This window comes from Miscanthus floridulus, chromosome 9 (assembly GCF_019320115.1).
Source record: "Miscanthus floridulus cultivar M001 chromosome 9, ASM1932011v1, whole genome shotgun sequence".
Taxonomy (NCBI): Eukaryota; Viridiplantae; Streptophyta; class Magnoliopsida; order Poales; family Poaceae; genus Miscanthus; species Miscanthus floridulus.
This window is the reverse complement of record NC_089588.1, coordinates 48,259,984-48,277,591: the sequence shown is the minus strand read 5'-3', so window position 1 is coordinate 48,277,591 and position 17,608 is coordinate 48,259,984. Positions and strand designations below refer to the sequence as shown.

Below are 17,608 nucleotides of genomic sequence, written 5' to 3'. Positions count from 1 at the left end.
GTCGGCATGGAAGGCCCTGGAGTCAGAGCTAAAGGCCCGGTCGGAGGCGGGCCAGGAGGTGCTCACGCTTCGGGGCTGTGCACGTAGGCGACTCGATAGGCGGAGGAATTCTCTGCCCTTAAGAATTCCCGTGCTGGTACATACATTTTTTGTTTGTCGTTGTGTTGGTTTTTTCCTTCAGCATGTTTCTATGCTTGTCGCCCTTCCTTCAGAGCTGGGTGGAAAGGTGAAGACGCTGGAGCAGGACCTAGAGACAATCAAGGCAACCTTCAACCAGAATGCGGAGGAGCTAGCCAAGTCCTGTGAAGAGCGACGTGCTCTCGAGGGGAATCCTGACCAGATCCGCAATGTTGCCCAGCTCGTTGTCTCGGAAGTCTTTGAGTCGGTGCCAAGCACTAGCGTGCCTGCTGTCCAGCTGGCGGTGGTCTCGGATGTTATCCGGGACCTCATCAGGAGCGGGTTGTTCTATGGAGCATCGGGGGTGCTGACTTTGGTGGCGACGCACCACCCAAGCCTAGACTTCGTTGCTATCTGCAATGGGCATGCTGAAGGCTTGACCATGGAGGACATCCAATCGATCAGGGAGAGCTTGTTGCCGCATGCGCGGTCGGTGGCAGAGCAAGTCTCTGCTCCATGGATGATGGACGTCCACCGTGAAGACATGGCCCGAAGCATGCGTGGGGAGGACGTTGCTGAGCCTATGGATAGCACGGAGCCTAGGTCGGAGGTGAATGTCGCCTCGGCTTCGATCGAGCCGAACGTCGTGCCGTCGGGGAGTGAGCAGCCTGCGCCTTCATCGGTCGCACCGACAGCAGATGTCACTGGGTTAGTCCAATAGCTTATAAAATATAAGTAGTTTAGTAAATGTAAAAAGTTTAAGTTTGTGGGGGAGCCCCTGTGTAAACATTCCTGTGTGCTTAACAACTATAATCAGTTTCGTTTTCTGTGATGGAGTGACTCCGTTCGGGGAAGCTTGTCCCCTTTGTTCCTTAGCTTTCCCTTAGTATAATTTTGTTTTTATTCTTTCTCTCTCATACCTGCCTTTTTGTCCCGTAGGCCACAACCTTGGGAGCTTGGGGCATGGCCCGCGAGGCTCAGCTGCTCATAACCATAGGAAAAGGTGGGGTGCGATCGATCGGAATGTTTTAAAGCAAAGCTATGTAAGGCAAATTAAAGGAACATACCACCCCTTTGTTTGGGTAGGAAGGAATTTCACCATATGATAGTAAACAAATTAGAGAGGTAGTAGTGCCCCCTAGTAGAGCCCCCGAGCGCCTCGGGCTAAAAAAGTGTTCAGGTTGGGGTGCTTTTATAGGAGCGTACGCTAAGTAAACAATGGTAAGACTAAAACTTAGGAGAAAAATGACATAGCTATTCCAAGCATTTGGAGAGAAGGGCATCGTTGTTGTCACTTCGGTCGGTAGGCGTCTGGTCGTATTGCTTCATTCTTTAGTTGTCCGGATCCTTGCCCGCTATGCCCCCTTTCTTGGTTGCTGCTTCTTCGCCTTTTTCTTTCTTTGACCTACCGGCCGGCTGTAGAAGGCGCTTGAGGAGCTGGCAGTCCTTGTAGAGGTGTTTCACAGGGTAGTCGTGGTTGGTGCACGAGCTCTCCATGAGCTCGTGGAAGTGGCCTAGAGGGTCCTGCTGGGGCTGCGTGCCCGCGTGATCAGCCGTGTCGACCAACGCGGAGTTGGCCGCTCAGCGGCGATTCTTTCTGTTCTTTTTCCCCTCTATGTGGAGGGGCCCTCATCTTGATCCTGGTGCTTGGCCTTGCCCTTGCCCCGGTCTTCGTCGGAGCATGGTAGGAGCGGTGCTTGCTAGAGGTTTCGGATAGAGGTCTACGGTCCCGGGCCACCAGGGCTGGGACTCCGGTCGTTGCCACGTGTGTCTCAGTTCGTCCTAAGCCGCGTGTAGACAGGTGGTCGGTACGGAGTGGTCGTCAAGTTGAGGTGAGGTACCATTATGGCCTCCTATGTCGCGCTCAGTGGTTGTAGCGGCGATTGGGTGGAGCGGCCCATCTGCTGCGTCCCTGCTCTCCTAACGGGGAGCGAGGCCACGAGTTGGCGTTGTGATATGGAGCACTCCACTTGTTGAATGGTGGCGGTCTCCACTAGTGCCTAGAGGATCCAGTGGATCGCCTGCTCATGAGGGTCATTCGGTTCGGACAGGCCACGTAGGAGCATTGCCGCGGCGGTGATGTTCTGACCGGCCTGAGCGAACTGTGGGGGATCGGTCCTCCTATCCGTGGTGTTGCACTGGACCTGACGGGCGTGACCCCGGGCGCCGCTCGCTGGTCTATGCGCACGGGGCACAGTGTGGTGCGCCGAGCACGCTGGCACGGTCGGTGGCTGATGCGGCCACTGTTGTCGTAGTTCCTCCCCGTGCTCATGTGTGAGCTCAGGGGTCTCTGCATGAGGGCCCAAAGGGGCATGAGTCTACAAGGACTCCGTTACCCCTGGCAGCTGTCCTAGGGCGTCCGCCATAGCGCACTCTCGGGACGAACGGTGGCTAGGTGCCATGTCGCCGATGCTAGAGCCATCACTCCCGACATCATCATCCATGAGGTTGAGGAAATAGGTGGGAGCGTAGCTCGTCATCCCCACGAATTCTGACATGAGAGGGGGCGACGCCGGCATCCTTTGGAGCCCTCGGACGCATGCGTCCGCGGGAGACACGAGGCCATAGGGGAACTGGCCATATGGTGACCACGATGGGGACAGCGGCATCCCTCCGGGTAATTGGTGGAAGACAGAATGTAGTAAGTAAATAACAGCATGTATATTACTCACAGCAGGGTTTGAGTAGAGAGTTTGCTCGGAATGAAGCGCATATGTCGTGTCGTCGAAGTCATGCATCCCGGAGTTGATGGAGGGCACCCCTCCGACGGGTGTCGGGACATGAGCCTCCTCGCGGAGGTGTAGTACACCAAGCCGGTCGACGACAAAGTCTAGGCTTTTGGAGAGGAAGGCTTGGGATGGCTCAAAGACGGGTGAAACCTGCATCCCAGCCGGTGAGAGTGTGAGAAACTCCAGCAAGCCAAAGCGAATCGTATTACCCGAGCCCGCCACGGCGAGGGTGGCAGAAAAGTGGGACATCCGATGACCAAAAAGTGTTCAACGTACAGTGTCTTCCCCACGGACGGCGCCAACTATCGGTGCAAAAAGTGACCAACTAGTGAATATTTATAGTTTTGTCGTATGTTGTCATCGGAGGTGGCCTAGCACTCAATGACATAAGGTTTATACTGGTTTAGGCAACGTGCCCTACGTCCAGTTTGGGTCGGTCAGTGACTTTATTCCTGAGCCCAGGTGCTTGAAGTTTGCAGTGGGGTTACAAACGAGAAGGAGAAAGATGGGGTGTACAAGAGGCTGGTCGGCTCCGGTCGAAAGGGCCGAGAGCGATAGGAACTAAGCTATGAGCTAAGTGTTCAAGCATGTGCTTGAGGTCCGAACCTGGCGGTTCTGTGGTTATGAGTTATCGATCTGATGAATCTAAAGGAACTTGAATGAACTGCCTGTGTTGGAGGGACCTTTTATAGATGAAGGGGACAGCTTTACAAGTGAGAGGGAGAGGGTGCGCATGTTACTTAGCCTTGCTGCCCACGCCGGTGGGTACAAGATAATGGTAGGTGCCCACAACACTATTGATGTCAATGTTAGATGCATGTGGGAGGTTGTGTTGCTTTCTTTAGGAACGGTAGATGTTGGTACCTGCAAATACTGTTTGATGCCTAGAGGCATGTGAGGAGTCTCACCACGTTCACCTGGTACGGTAAGTCTCGGTGCCCACAACACTATCAATGCCCAGAGACACATGGGGGCCTTACCGTATGGGGTTAGTTAGTGCCCACAATACTATAGAGGGAAATGTCGGTGCCTACAATATTGTTTGTGTCAGGTTGGTTGCAGAGTACTATTCCTACAGGCGTACAGGGTATGGTCCCTAGTATCGTGTTTTGACTTTGTGTGCCCTGGCTTGCTTTCTCTGTTCATCCCCTGGTCCTCTCTGAGCTGGTGTCCCCGGTCGGCTCTAGTCGCGCTAGTCGGAGAAGAGCGGTGAGCAGTATTCCTACAAGCCCCGGTTGGAGAGACGTGGGGTCGGAATCAGAAGTAGCGCTTTGGGCCAGGTCTTCTGATTGGAGAGGTCATCTGGAGGCGGCTGGAGTCCGATGCGAGCGTTCCGGTCAGAGAGGTGGGCCGAAGTAGTCGGTGAGTGGGCGTTGTTCCTCTTCGGCCAGACCTTTCGGTCGGTGACTGGACCGCCCTTCCATCCTGTCGTGTTAGACTCTTGGGCTGAGCCTTGGCGTGGAAGCGGGTCCCCGAGGGACCCTGGGTTTATGAACCCAACACTACCATTGTCACTTCTAACTCTCTTGATGGTTGTTTCAAACTCATTGTGAATGCCTTTGACAAATGATTTGAATGTTGCAAACACATCACTTTTGTCCACTAGAAAGAATACCCATGTGTATCTAGTGTAGTCATCCACTATCACAAGGCCATATTTCTTACCACCGATGCTAGTGTATTGTGTTGGCCCAAACAAATCCATGTGCAATAACTCAAATGCTTTACTAGTGTTCATCATGCTTTTCTTAGGATGGGTGTTTCCAACTTGTTTGCTGGCTTGACAAGAGCTACAAAGCTTATCCTTCTCAAACACAACATCTTTCAAGCCTTTAACCAAGTCATGCTTAACCAATCTATTCAATTGTTACATTCCAACATGACCAAACCTTCTATGCCATAACCAACCCATGCTAGACTTAGTGAACAAGCATGTAGATAATCTAGCTTCAATAGCATTGAAATCAACCAAGTATAGATTCTCATATCTAAAGCCTTTGAAGATCAAATTTGAGCCATCTACAATTATGATCTCTACATCATCTACCCCAAATATGCATTTGAATCCAAGATAACACAATTGAGCCACAGATAGCAAATTAAAGTTCAAGCTCTCTACTAGCAACACATTGGATATGCTCATGTCATTAGATATTGCAATCTTACCAAGTCCTTTGACCTTGCATTTGCCATTGTCACCAAATGTGATACTATCATAATCATCATTGCCATTGGTGTTGATTGAGTTGAACATTCTTACATCACCGGTCATGTGTTGAGTGCACCCACTATCAAGAACCCAATGCCTTCCTCCGGCTTTGTAATTGACCTATAAAAGAAGATCAATTCTTTTTAGGTACCCAAACTTGCTTGGGTCCTTGAAGGTTAGTCACTAAGCTCTTTGGTACCCAAATGGCTTTCTTCTTTGAGCCCATCCATGGTTTACCAATGAACTTAGTCTTTACACCATTTGCACCCTTTGTAAGTACATAGAAAGAATCAAGCTTAATGGAGGATACATTAGCTTGTGGCTTCTTTTTCATGCACTTTTTCTCTTCATGACCAACTTGCTTGCAACTAGTACAAAACCGACCATTGTCCTTTACAAAACTAGTATTGTGAGGAGCAAAGGCCGCCTTGCCTTTCTTGGGGGTATAGCCCAATCCCTCTTTGTAGAGAGAAGCTCTTTGGCTACCCAAGCACATAAGCAAGCGGTCCTCACCACCATATGCCTTAGCCAAGGTGTGAGTGAGCTTATTGTCCTCCTTCTTGAGATTCTCATTCTCAACCATTAGTGAGGCATCATAAGTGAGGCAATCACTACTAGATGAGGTGGAAGTAGAAGTACTACAAGATGGGTTAGCGGGAGCAACAATGATAGGCATAGATAATGATTCATCAATTATATCACAAGTTAAGCCTACATCACAAGTCTCGACATTTGGTGTATGCTTCAAATACCTCAATATTCTCTTTGTAGCCTTTAAATGACTTTCTCTTGGTGAGGCTTGAAATCTTGCACACATGCATACACTAAACATAACATCCGGCCTTGATGCGGTCACATAGAGTAAGCTTCCAATCATAGACCGATACAACTTTTGATCCACCATATTTCCACTTGCATCACTATCCAAGTTGCCATTAGTTCCCATTGGTGTACTAATGGCTTTGCTATCATTCATGCTAAACTTCTTGATAATGTTCTTGATGTACTTGCCTTGACTTACAAAAGTACCATTCTTCAATTGCTTGATTTGAAGACCAAGGAAGTAACTCAACTCTCCAATCATGGATATTTTAAACTCATTAGCCATCATCTTTCCAAACTCATCACAAAAATCTTGATTGGTTGATCCAAATATGATTTCATCAACATAGATTTGCAACACAAACAAGTCTTTTCCAATCTTCTTGATGAAAAGAGTAGTATCAACCTTGCCCATTGTGAACCCTTTAGAGAGTAGAAAGTCTCTCAATCTCTCATACCATGCTCTAGGTGCTTGCTTCAAGCCTTATAATGCTTTCTTCAACTTGTATACATGGTTGGGTTTCTTATCATCTTCAAAACCGGGAGGTTGCTCAACATATACTTCTTCATTGATGTAGCCATTGAGAAATGCACTCTTAACATCCATTTGATAGAGCTTGATGTTGTGGGCACAAGCATAGGCTAGCAAGATTCTAATTGCTTCCAATCTAGCAACTGGGGCATATGTTTCTCCAAAGTCAAGACCTTCAACTTATGTATAGCCTTGTGCTACCAATCTTGCTTTGTTTCTTACAACTATCCCATCTTGATCTTGCTTGTTTCTAAAGACCCATTTGGTTCCAATCACATTGTGTCCCTTTGGTCTTTCTATTAACTCCCATACTTGATTTCTTGTGAAGTTATTCAACTCTTCATGCATAGCATTTACCCAATCAACCTCCTTCAATGCTTCATCTATCTTCTTTGGTTCAATGGATGACACAAATGAGAAGTGTTCACAAAATGATGCCAATCTTGATCTTGTTTGTACACCTCTTGAAATATCACCAATGATAGTGTCCAAAGGATGATCTCTTGCAATATTAGTTGATTGGAGCATTGGAACTTGATTGCTTGCACTTGCTTGATCATTTGGTTGAGATGATATACTAGCCACTCGATCTTGTTCATTATCATGAGATCCACTTGCACTAACTTGACTTGTATCATTTTGCACATTTGAGTTAGAGAGCACTTGCACTTGATCATCTTCATCATTATTCACTTGCCTAGGCCTCAACTCACCAGCATCCATGTTCTTCATGGCATTTGAAAGTTGAATGCCTCTAACATCTTCCAAGTTCTCATTCTCTACTTGTGAACCCTTGGTTTCATCAAATTCAACATCATGAACTTCCTCAAGAGTACCACTATCCAAATTCCAAATTCTATATGCTTTGCTTGTAGTGGAATAACCAAGTAGGAATCCTTCATCACACTTCTTGTCAAATTTGCCCAATCTAGTGCCTTTCTTCAAGATATAACATTTGCAACCAAAGACCCAAAAATATGCAATGTTGGGCTTTCTACTATTCAAGAGCTCATATGGTGTCTTCTCTTTCAATCGGTGACAATAAAGGCGGTTGCTACAATAGCAAGCCGTGTTGATAGCTTCGGCCCAAAAAGATTGACTCACATTGTACTCACTAAGCATAGACCTTGCCATATCAATGAGTGTTCTATTCTTTCTCTCAACAAGTCCATTTGATTGAGGTGTGTACTTGGCCAAGAATTGATGTCTAATTCCAAATTCATCACACAACTCATCAATTCTAGTATTCTTGAACTCACTATCATTGTCCCTCCTAACTCTCTTGATGGTTGTTTCAAACTCATTATGAATGCCTTTGACAAATGATTTGAATGTTGCAAATACATCACTTTTGTCCACTAGAAAGAATACCCATGTGTATCTAGTGTAGTCATCCACTATCACAAAGCCATATTTATTTCCACCGATACTAGTGTATTGTGTTGGCCCAAACAAATCCATGTGCAATAACTCAAATGCTTTGCTAGTGCTCATCATGCTTTTCATAGGATGGGTGTTTCCAACTTGTTTACCGGCTTGACAAGAGCTACAAAGCTTATCCTTTTCAAACACAACATCTTTCAAGCCTTTAACTAAGTCATGCTTAACCAATCTATTCAATTATTTCATTCCAACATAACCAAGCCTTCTATGCCATAACCAACACAAGCTAGACTTAGTGAACAAGCATGTAGATAATTTAGCTTCACTAGTATTGAAATCAACCAAGTATAGATTCTCATATCTAAAACTTTTGAAGATCAAATTAGAGCCATCTACACTAATGATTTCTACATCATCTACCCTAAATATACATTTGAATCCAAGATCACACAATTGAGCCACAGATAGCAAATTGAAATTCAAGCTCTCAACTAGCAACATATTGGATATGCTCATGTCATTGGATATTGCAATCTTACCAAGCCCTTTGACCTTGCCTTTGCCATTGTCACCAAATGTGATACTATCATAACCATCATTATCATTAGTGTTGATTGAGTTGAACATTCTTGCATCACCAGTCATGTGTTGAGTGCACCCACTATCAAGAACCCAATGCCTTCCTCTAGCTTTGTAATTGACCTACAAAAGAATATCAATTCTTTTTTGATACCCAAACTTGCTTGGGTCCTTGAAGGTTAGTCACTAAGCTCTTTGGTACCCAAATGGCTTTCTTCTTTGAGCCCATCCATGGTTTACCAATGAACTTAGCCTTTACACCATTTGTACCCCTAGTAAGCATGTAGCATGAATGAAGCTTTATGAAGGATACATTAGCATTTTTGCTCTTGTTGTTGCATTATTGCTCTTTATGACCCACTTGCTTGCAACTAGTGCAAAACCGATCATTGTTCTTCACAAAACTAGTCTTGTAAGGAGCAAAGGCCACCTTGCCTTTCTTGGGGGTATAGCCCAATCCCTCTTTGTAGAGAGAAGCTCTTTGGCTACCCAAGCACATAAGCAAGCGGTCCTCACCATCATAGGCCTTAGCCAAAGTGTGAGTGAGCTTATTAACCTCCTTCTTGAGATTCTCATTCTCAACCATTAATGAGGTATCACAAGTGAGACCATCACTACTAGATGAGGTAGAAGTGGAAGTACTACAAGAAGGGTTAGTGGGAGGAACAATGATAGGCATAGATAGTGATTCATCAATTATATCACAAGTTAAACCTACATTACAAGTTTCAACATGCTTTTTTTTATTTTGCTCATCAAGCAAAGACGAATGAGCCTTTTTAAGTTTTTTGTGAGCTTTGCCAAGCTTCTCATTGGCTTCCTCTAGCCTCTCATGAGATGCATTGAGCTCATCAAAGGCTTGCTTAAGGGCTTTAATTTCCTTACGCAAGCTTTTGCATTCTCTTCTCTTAATGTCAAAGTGTTCTCTAGCATCTTCTAGCATGTCAAATAATTCATCCTTAGTAGGTTCATCATTATCACTATCATTTTCATTTTCATGTTCATTTTCATCATCATGCTCTTCATCACTTTCATCATCACAAGATTGTACCTTAGTGGCCTTAGCCATGAAGCATGATGAAGATTTGAAGAGAGAAGGCTTCTCATTGATAGCAATGCTTGCAAGAACCATCTTCTTGGTGGTCTTGTTATTATCACTATCATCATCATCATCACTTGAGGAAGTATCACTATCCCAAGTGGCTACATATGAACCACCCTTCTTCTTCTTGAAGGCCATATTGTCCTTCTTCTCTTTCTTTTTCTTCTTGTCCTTCTTCTTGTTCTTCTTGTTATCATCATCATTGTCGCTATTGTATGGACATTGAGCAACAAGATGATCTTTGCTTCCACACTTGAAGCACCTTCTTGACTCTTCTTTGTTCTTGGATGAAGATTTCTTTCTTCTAGCACGATAGCCCTTCTTCACCATGAACTTGCCAAATCTCTTGACAAATAGAGCCATTCTCTCATCATCATCATTATCCCATGAATCATCATCTTCACTTGATGTTTCTTGCTTAGCTTTGCCCTTGGATGATGTGGCCTTAAATGCCACGCTCTTCTTCTTGTCATCCTTCTTCTCATCTTTCTTCTCCTTCTTCTCTTCCTTCTCACCAAGTGCTTTGAGATCATTGACAATTACTTCCATCCGATGGAACATGTCCGGCACACTCTCATCTTCCTTCATCTTGAAGCTTGCAAACTTTTCTTTGAGAATATATGCCTTTGCACCCTTCACGGCTTGAGTGCCTTCAAATGACTCTTCCAACTTCTTCCATGCCTCATGAGCTCTCTCAATGTTCTTGATTTGCTCAAAGGTTCTCTCATCCAAAGCATCATGGATGGCACTAAGAGCTATGTCATTGTTTTAGAGAAGTATTTCTTCGGCGGCGGTGGGAGCCTCTTCATCTTCTATCTCAATCTTTGTTTCTACCACCTTCCAAATCTTCCTATTGATTGACTTGATATATGTTGTCATCTTAGCCTTCCAATAAGGATAATTTAAGCCATCAAATTAGGGTGGCTTCTTGGTGTTGTTGATTTGAGCCATTTTAACACCGTAGGTTGTTAAGCCTTAAATCACGGTGACCTCGGCTCCGATACCACTTGAAAGGTCCTAATGGCTAGAGGGGGGGTGAATAGCCTAATAAAATTTCTACAACAACACTTTAACAAAATGGTTAGACAAATATGAGGCGAAGCAAGTGTTGCGCTAGCCTACTCAAAATGTAAGCCACCTACCACAATTCTAGTTTAGATGATATATATTCACACAATAGCAATGGTACTACACCAAGCTAGTGAGCTCTCAAAAGCTAACTAAAGAGCCACACTAAACAAACTAACAAGCTCTCACAACTAGCTACACTAAATAGCTTGACAACTAGTTTGCGGTAATGTAAAGAGTATGAGCAAGATTGTTATACCGCCGTGTAGAGGAGAGAGCCAATCAATCACAAGGATAAATAACAATGAAGACCAATCACCTCGGAATCAAAATGATGAACACAATGATTTTTTTACCGAGGTTCACTTACTTGTCGGCGAGCTAGTCCTTGTTGTGGTGATTCATTCACTTGGAGATTCATGCGCTAATTGGCTTCACACGCCAAACCCTCAATAGGGTGCCGCACAACCAACACAAGATGAGGATCACATAAGCCACGAGCAATCCACTAGAGTACCCTTTTAGCTCTCCGTCGGGGAAAGGTCAAGAACCCCTCACAATCACCACGATCGGAGCCAGAGACAATCACCACTCTCCGCTCAACGATCCTCGCTGCTCCAAGCCATCTAGGTGGCGGCAACCACCAAGAGTAACAAGCAAAATCCACAACGAAACACGAACACCAAGTGCCTCTAGATGCAATCACTTAAGCAATGCGCTTGGATTCACTCCCAATCTCACAAAGATGAAGAATCAATGATGGAGATGAGTGGGAGGGCTTTGGCTAAGCTCACAAGGTTGCTATGTCAATGCAAATGGCCAAGAGGGTGAGCTTAAACCGGCCATGGGGCTTAAATAGAAGCCCCCACAAAATAGAGCCGTTGTACCCCTTCACTGGGCACTGATCGGGGTGACTGGACGCTGGACCCAGCATCCGGTCGCCTGATGTCAGCCACGTGTCACACTGCTTTCAACCAGAGTCGTCTGATCTCAATGGTCATCTGTTGACCGGACGCTCCGCACAAGCTGACCGGACGTTGAGCCTTTAGCGTACGGTCGTTTCCAGTAAGGTTCTAGAAACGATATTTCATGACCGGACGCGACCGGACCCTGTCAACGTCCGGTCACACTGTGACTTCATACTGCATTGTCCGACAACATGACCGGACGCTGGACCTCAACGTCCGATCAGTCTGAGACCCAGAGTCCGGTCGTTTGACCGACACTGGCATCTCTGCTGCTACACTTGACCGAACGCGCTGGTCCTTCTGAGACCAGCGTCCGATCACTTAGTGACCAGCAGGACTAACTCCTTTTCACCTCTAACTTCTTCACCCTTGCTCAAGTGTGCCAACCATCAAGTGTATCACCTTGTGCATATGTGTTAGCATATTTTCACAAATATTTTCAAAGGTGTTAGCATTCCACCACATCCTAAATGCATATGCAATGAGTTAGAGCATCTAGTGGCACTCTGATAACCGCATTCTGATACGAGTTTCACCCCTCTTAATAGTACAGCTATCAATCCTAAATGTGATCACACTATCTAAGTGTCTTGATCACCAAAATAAAATAGCTCCTACAAATTATACCTTTGCCTTGAGCTTTTTGTTTTTCTCTTTCTTCTTTCCAAGTCCAAGCACTTGATCATCACCATGACATCATCTTCATCATGCTATGATCTTCATTTGCTTCGCAACTTAGAGTGTGCTACCTATCTCATGATCACTTGATAAACTAGGTTAGCACTTAGGGTTTTATCAATTCACCAAAACAAAACTAGAGCTTTCAGCTGGGCATGTTGGCTTGGGCTGGCGCGAAGCGAAGGGGGCACGGCTGAGCTAGGCCGACTGGGCCGCGATAGCAAATGGGAGAGGCCGGACAGGCCAGCGGGTGAGAAGTAAAGAGAGAGGGGGAGTGGGCGCGGGTAGGGCGAAAGGAGGAGCTTGGCCCAAGAGGGAAGAAGATGATTTCCCAATTATAACTAAGGGATTTTTAGATGGAACCAAAATAAATTCGAGAGGGAATTCAAAAGGGGATTTGAGAAGGGAATTTCAAAAGGAGTTTGGGAGAGATTCGAATGGGATTTGAGGTGTAATTCAAGAGAGATTGGGAGGAACTCTTGCTATGGATTTGTGCACTCCAAACTCTAACAAGACTCAAACATAGAACAAACTCGAGAGCACCGACACACTTCTACAAACAACTCTAAATGGATGCAACGATTTGTTAGTGAGTTAGACTCGGGTGTGACCTTAAAGCTACATGCTCCACACATTGCAGGATTTTTTTTTAAAAAGCTTGCATTTTTGGATGCTCAAAAACCCGGGTTGTTATAATTTGTCGCATGCACATATATATGCCTGAATTTTCATTTACATTGCCTTGCCATTTTTCTTCCTTTTTCCTTCCTTTATTATAAATGGCATCTTGACTTTTAGAACTAATTGGTAATATCCTCTAGATGTGTGTAACAAAAAAACACTGTGAGTACAAATGCAAACGATCAAAACATTGCCTCCTGTCCCATTAATCAGGCATGCCATTATACTAGATTCAAGCTAACCACAGCAAGGCCCCGTTCGGCTTACCCCATATTTGGTTTGTTCGACTTGTTTTTTCAGCCGGAACAGTTTTTTTCTCTCACAATAATTCAGCCAGAACAGTATTTTCAGCCAGTTTCAGCCAAGATTCAGCAAGCCGAACAGGACCTTGGGTAACAATATTTGTTTATTGCAGACAATAAATGATTGGTCGCAGTTTTTCCAAGAGGATTCATTCTAACCACAGCAGTGCTTGCTAGCCTCCCCTCTCTTTGTTGCTATTCACTTGTATCATCATCATTTCCGGCTCCAAATGATCGGACTCCCCAAGTGCGGTGTTAACATGAAGAGCGTGTGTGTCCTACACAGAACCCATAATTCTGGGGCCCCTAGCGACGAACATGAGCTGCAAGCCTACAAGGCAACAGAAACAATGACGACGAACCATGTGCCGGTGAGAATTAAATCTTTGAGAGACGAATGGCACCACACGCCTGTAAGGGACCATTCAGGGCACACTGTGACTGTGCAATGGGCTGCCCTAGGTTTGGCCTAAGCGCCCCTAGTGGAGTGTTATTAACGAAGAATTGAACAACAGATGAGGTTGAGAAGTAGAATACAGGTAAGAGGTAAAAGTTGCACCAATAGATTTATTGTGGGTGAGCAATAATGGCTTGTTTGCCCCTTTCTTATATTTTTATATATGTATAATAGTGATGCTAGCCTGTGCTACATGAGAATATCGGACACCAATTACATTTTCAGAAACTCAAAATGTCCTTTTGGGTTCAGCTATTATTTTACCCCTAATATCTTGCTCTTGCTTTATTTGAACATAGGGAATATGCTTGTACGTTGCTATGGATGAATGCCACGTCGATATATTTTGAATTTAGAAAATATTTCAAGGAATCAAGGTCAATAGAAATCTTACACTCAACATAGAAGAATGACACATAAGAATAATGTATACACCATTTGTGTATCCAATGTATTGATTCTTTTGTTTTACAAGAATGTTACAATTAATGTTTTCAACATTGTACTAGTACATAAGGCGTTGCATGATGGTGCCCCAATCATGCCTCCCCACAATCTCTGCAAAGCAACATTTGTTTTTATAACTGCAGAAGTTTTACAAGTCAACTAAACATGGACAGTGGTTTTGCAATCTCCAATGAGGGGTGCCCAATAAGTAACATCCAATGTTTAAGTACACGACCATTGCTTGCCACCCACAGCCACACCTTCAGTTCTTCCAAAACAGTTTCAGAGCAATCAATTCATAAATATAAAACAGGGAGAAATCATGTGAACATAAACCCACACATGATGGTCCAACAAACAAAGGGAACACACTAACGATGGCGTGGGAAGCAACCTTACCTCCGGTGAAGATGTAGCTGAACTTATTGCATATAGTGAGGGTTTTCGGTTTTCGGTTTGGTTCCTCGGTTCTTGAAGAAATTTGGTTCCTCAAAAATAGGAACCAATCGGTTCTATGAAAGTTTGGGAACTGAACATTTCAGTTTTTGGTTTTCGGTTATTTCAATTTGCTTTTGGCAATAACTGAACTTATTAAGACAACAAAAAAAAATATGTAGGATCGAAAGCAAATTTGTGCAACACTTTCTCTATTTTAGATAGTAATAATTGATAAGGGAACAGTAGCAACCTAGTAATACAAATACATAGCCGTTCAAATTTGAGACATCACACATAAACCAAACATCGGTTTACAAAATATAAATAAGTGAAGTACACGATTCTTGTAATTTGGTTCTTTGAGTAAGAACCAAAGTAACCAAAGGAAGTTCAGTTCCTTGCTGCCTGGAACCGAACAGGGTACCAATTTTTTTCAGTTTTGGTTTTTTGTTTTTGTTAATTATGCTTACCCTTACGCATAGCTGGAAAATGATGAGACCAGCTATGGCCGAGATAATGGTAACCATCCACGTGGCGAGACCAGTGGACCTTGGGTTGCAGCTCGCTCCCATTTTGCTGAAGTGGAAAAGGAAACCATACATCAACTGATCTATTGAACCAAGCTTCTGCACTCTGGGGCAACTTCATTGAAAGTAACAGATCCCAAGAGCTAATTTGTGCGGTATGATTGTGAAGAATTTTCCAATGTTATGTTTTTACCATGCAAATTGATGGAGGAAAGCTAAGAATCACCAATCAAGTCAACAATTACCAATAACCGCTAAACTATCAATATAGCATTAGAATTTCATGTTCTATAACATTTCTCCTTACAAATAGTGTATCTCTAGTTCCATGACTTAAAGTGAAAAAAACTGTTAAAAACAATTGGTTAGAAGCCCACTAATAATTAATCCAATTATGGCAGTGGCATGAATCATTTGTTAAAATGTCCTAGGACCGATCTGTGTGGCATAGTAGATGCCAAGTATACATAAACCCCTATTTTTTTTACTTAATTGAGCGGCAGAGCTCCTACCTTTTCTTTTAAAAAAATTACTGATGCTAGCAGAGGTCCACTTCCCTGAAGCTCAAGGAGCTTAAGGGCATGTTTGGAGTTTGGTTCATGTCCAGAGCACATCACAACTCACCACACATCTATAATTAGCCTTTATTTGCTTCGCGACCGAACTTGCAGTAACCTGTGGCGTGCCGCATCCATAAAGACAGCCGGCCCATTGTGATGATGCACAAGATGTTTATCAGAGGGGCACGCCATAACTTGCAGAGAACATAGCCAGCTCGTCTGTACTGTACATATGCGACGACGAAATGCTGAACGCGTGCGACATGCAGACGGCAAGAGCAAATGCCCTACAAGTGTGGCGGTTGGGGGCTCATGCGCTGCCGCACACGCAGACACGAACTCCTCGTGGCCGTGCTTGTTGGCAGGAGCACTTCTTGGATCTGGTGAGAACTGCATGCCAACTGCAGACCGGACAAACCTGATGATCATCTCTGCTCTGCAGAAGCTGAAGCACCCGTAGCCATGCAAAGACATTTCTCTATTTTCTATGAATCCAACAGTACTAACATAACATTCCTTGGTTCCTTTCTAGGCTTACTATTGTTTGCTAAGAAAACTTGAAATCAAAGGAGTTCGGGAGATGAACTTTAAAACATGCTGTGTTCAATCGGCACCACAGAATAGTGTGAATCCAAAAGTTCACTGAACAGACAAGAAAGAAATCTAATCTATTAAGATCAAAAAGAAATATTTTCCTGAAATGTCAAACAAATACATGTAAGAATTCCTTGCAAAAAGAATAAATACATGTCAGAATTGAAAGAGTGGGTTCAAGATGCATCACCAAATTCCATGAGCCGAGAAGCAAAAATCAGGGTAAATTTGAAGAGGGAGGCCTGGCATGGTGGACGAGAGCACTCTGGCTAGCCAAGAAGACCTGCCCATGCAGCCACATTGCATCATCCATGTCGCAAATAAAATTCACCTTGTGCAATCTCCATTCCTGGCGGAATTGCCAACAGAGGGCGTGCATAGGCAAGTCATTCTTGGCTAGCAAAAGGGGCTCTCCATCTCCATGTGAGGCCTCCCTCTTCTTCTTCTTCTTCACCTGCTCTGTTCCAGGCCTTCAGCCATGCCTGCTAGCTCTGTTGAGTTTGGTGTTTGTGTGGCAGCACTGGTTGCATACGCCTGGTATTTATGGTGTGGGCAAGGGAGAGGGGTCAGGTATTTTTGGTGAGCAGCATGCCATATCTTGTTGTTCCGTTTCAAGGCTTTAACTAGCAGGCTAAAGATATTTAAATTTTAATAACAACCTCTTCCAAGAGCTACAGAGAGCTATAGCAGTTATAATGAAAGCTATTTCATTTAGTGTTTTATAATAAAAGGCATAAAAATCTTAATTAATTATGTGCAAAAATATTTAATTACAAAAAAATAATTTCATGAACAAAAATATTCAAATGCATATATAGGGCTCTAGAAGAACATGTCTTCGCGCCCACTATTTAACAATCATTAAAAATCTATCAACATACTCACGGCTACCAATATTCAGCCATTCAATAATTATTCAGTGGTTTTTTAGATCATCTATTAACTAAAGAACACTATATGAAAACATAGATTATGTGTCCTTTAGAGTAGTGCATGAATATTTGCCCCGGTTAGGATTAGCGATGCTAAAATACTTTGCGACTAAACTAAATAATAGTGTTTTTTTATAAATGGGAGGGGTAAAAAACCCTTACTAGAAATTTATTGAAAAAAAAACATAAATACCCAATGAAAAAGTCATAACGGAGCTATAGCAAGCTGATTAGAACCATGTTCTGTTCCAATGGCAACAATAGTGTGATTCGTGGTGGTGGGAAGAAAATCAGTGGCTGGGATACAATGCGCAAGGATTGTAGACCTTTAGAGAGATTGTCTTAGAATTTCTGTGGGTAGAGATCCAAGTCCATGCTATCTAAATAGACATTCGTTCCTCAAACAAAAGGAATATAATATGGGGTCTGAGACCGCCAGAGGGGGTGTATGCATTACTTCATTATCAACTCATGATATATCTT

The 17,608-nt window shown here is 43.9% G+C and overlaps 1 long non-coding RNA gene across 1 annotated transcript; it reads right to left on the bottom strand.

The window, feature by feature from the left end:
• Positions 1–14,046: 14,046 nt before the first annotated feature.
• On the bottom strand, positions 14,047–16,769 carry LOC136481881 (uncharacterized). The gene is made up of 2 exons (XR_010764889.1): positions 16,384–16,769; positions 14,047–16,294 (listed from the first exon to the last, which is right to left on the bottom strand). It is a non-coding gene; the product is annotated as an uncharacterized lncRNA (long non-coding RNA).
• Between the last annotated feature and the right edge of the window lie 839 nt (positions 16,770–17,608).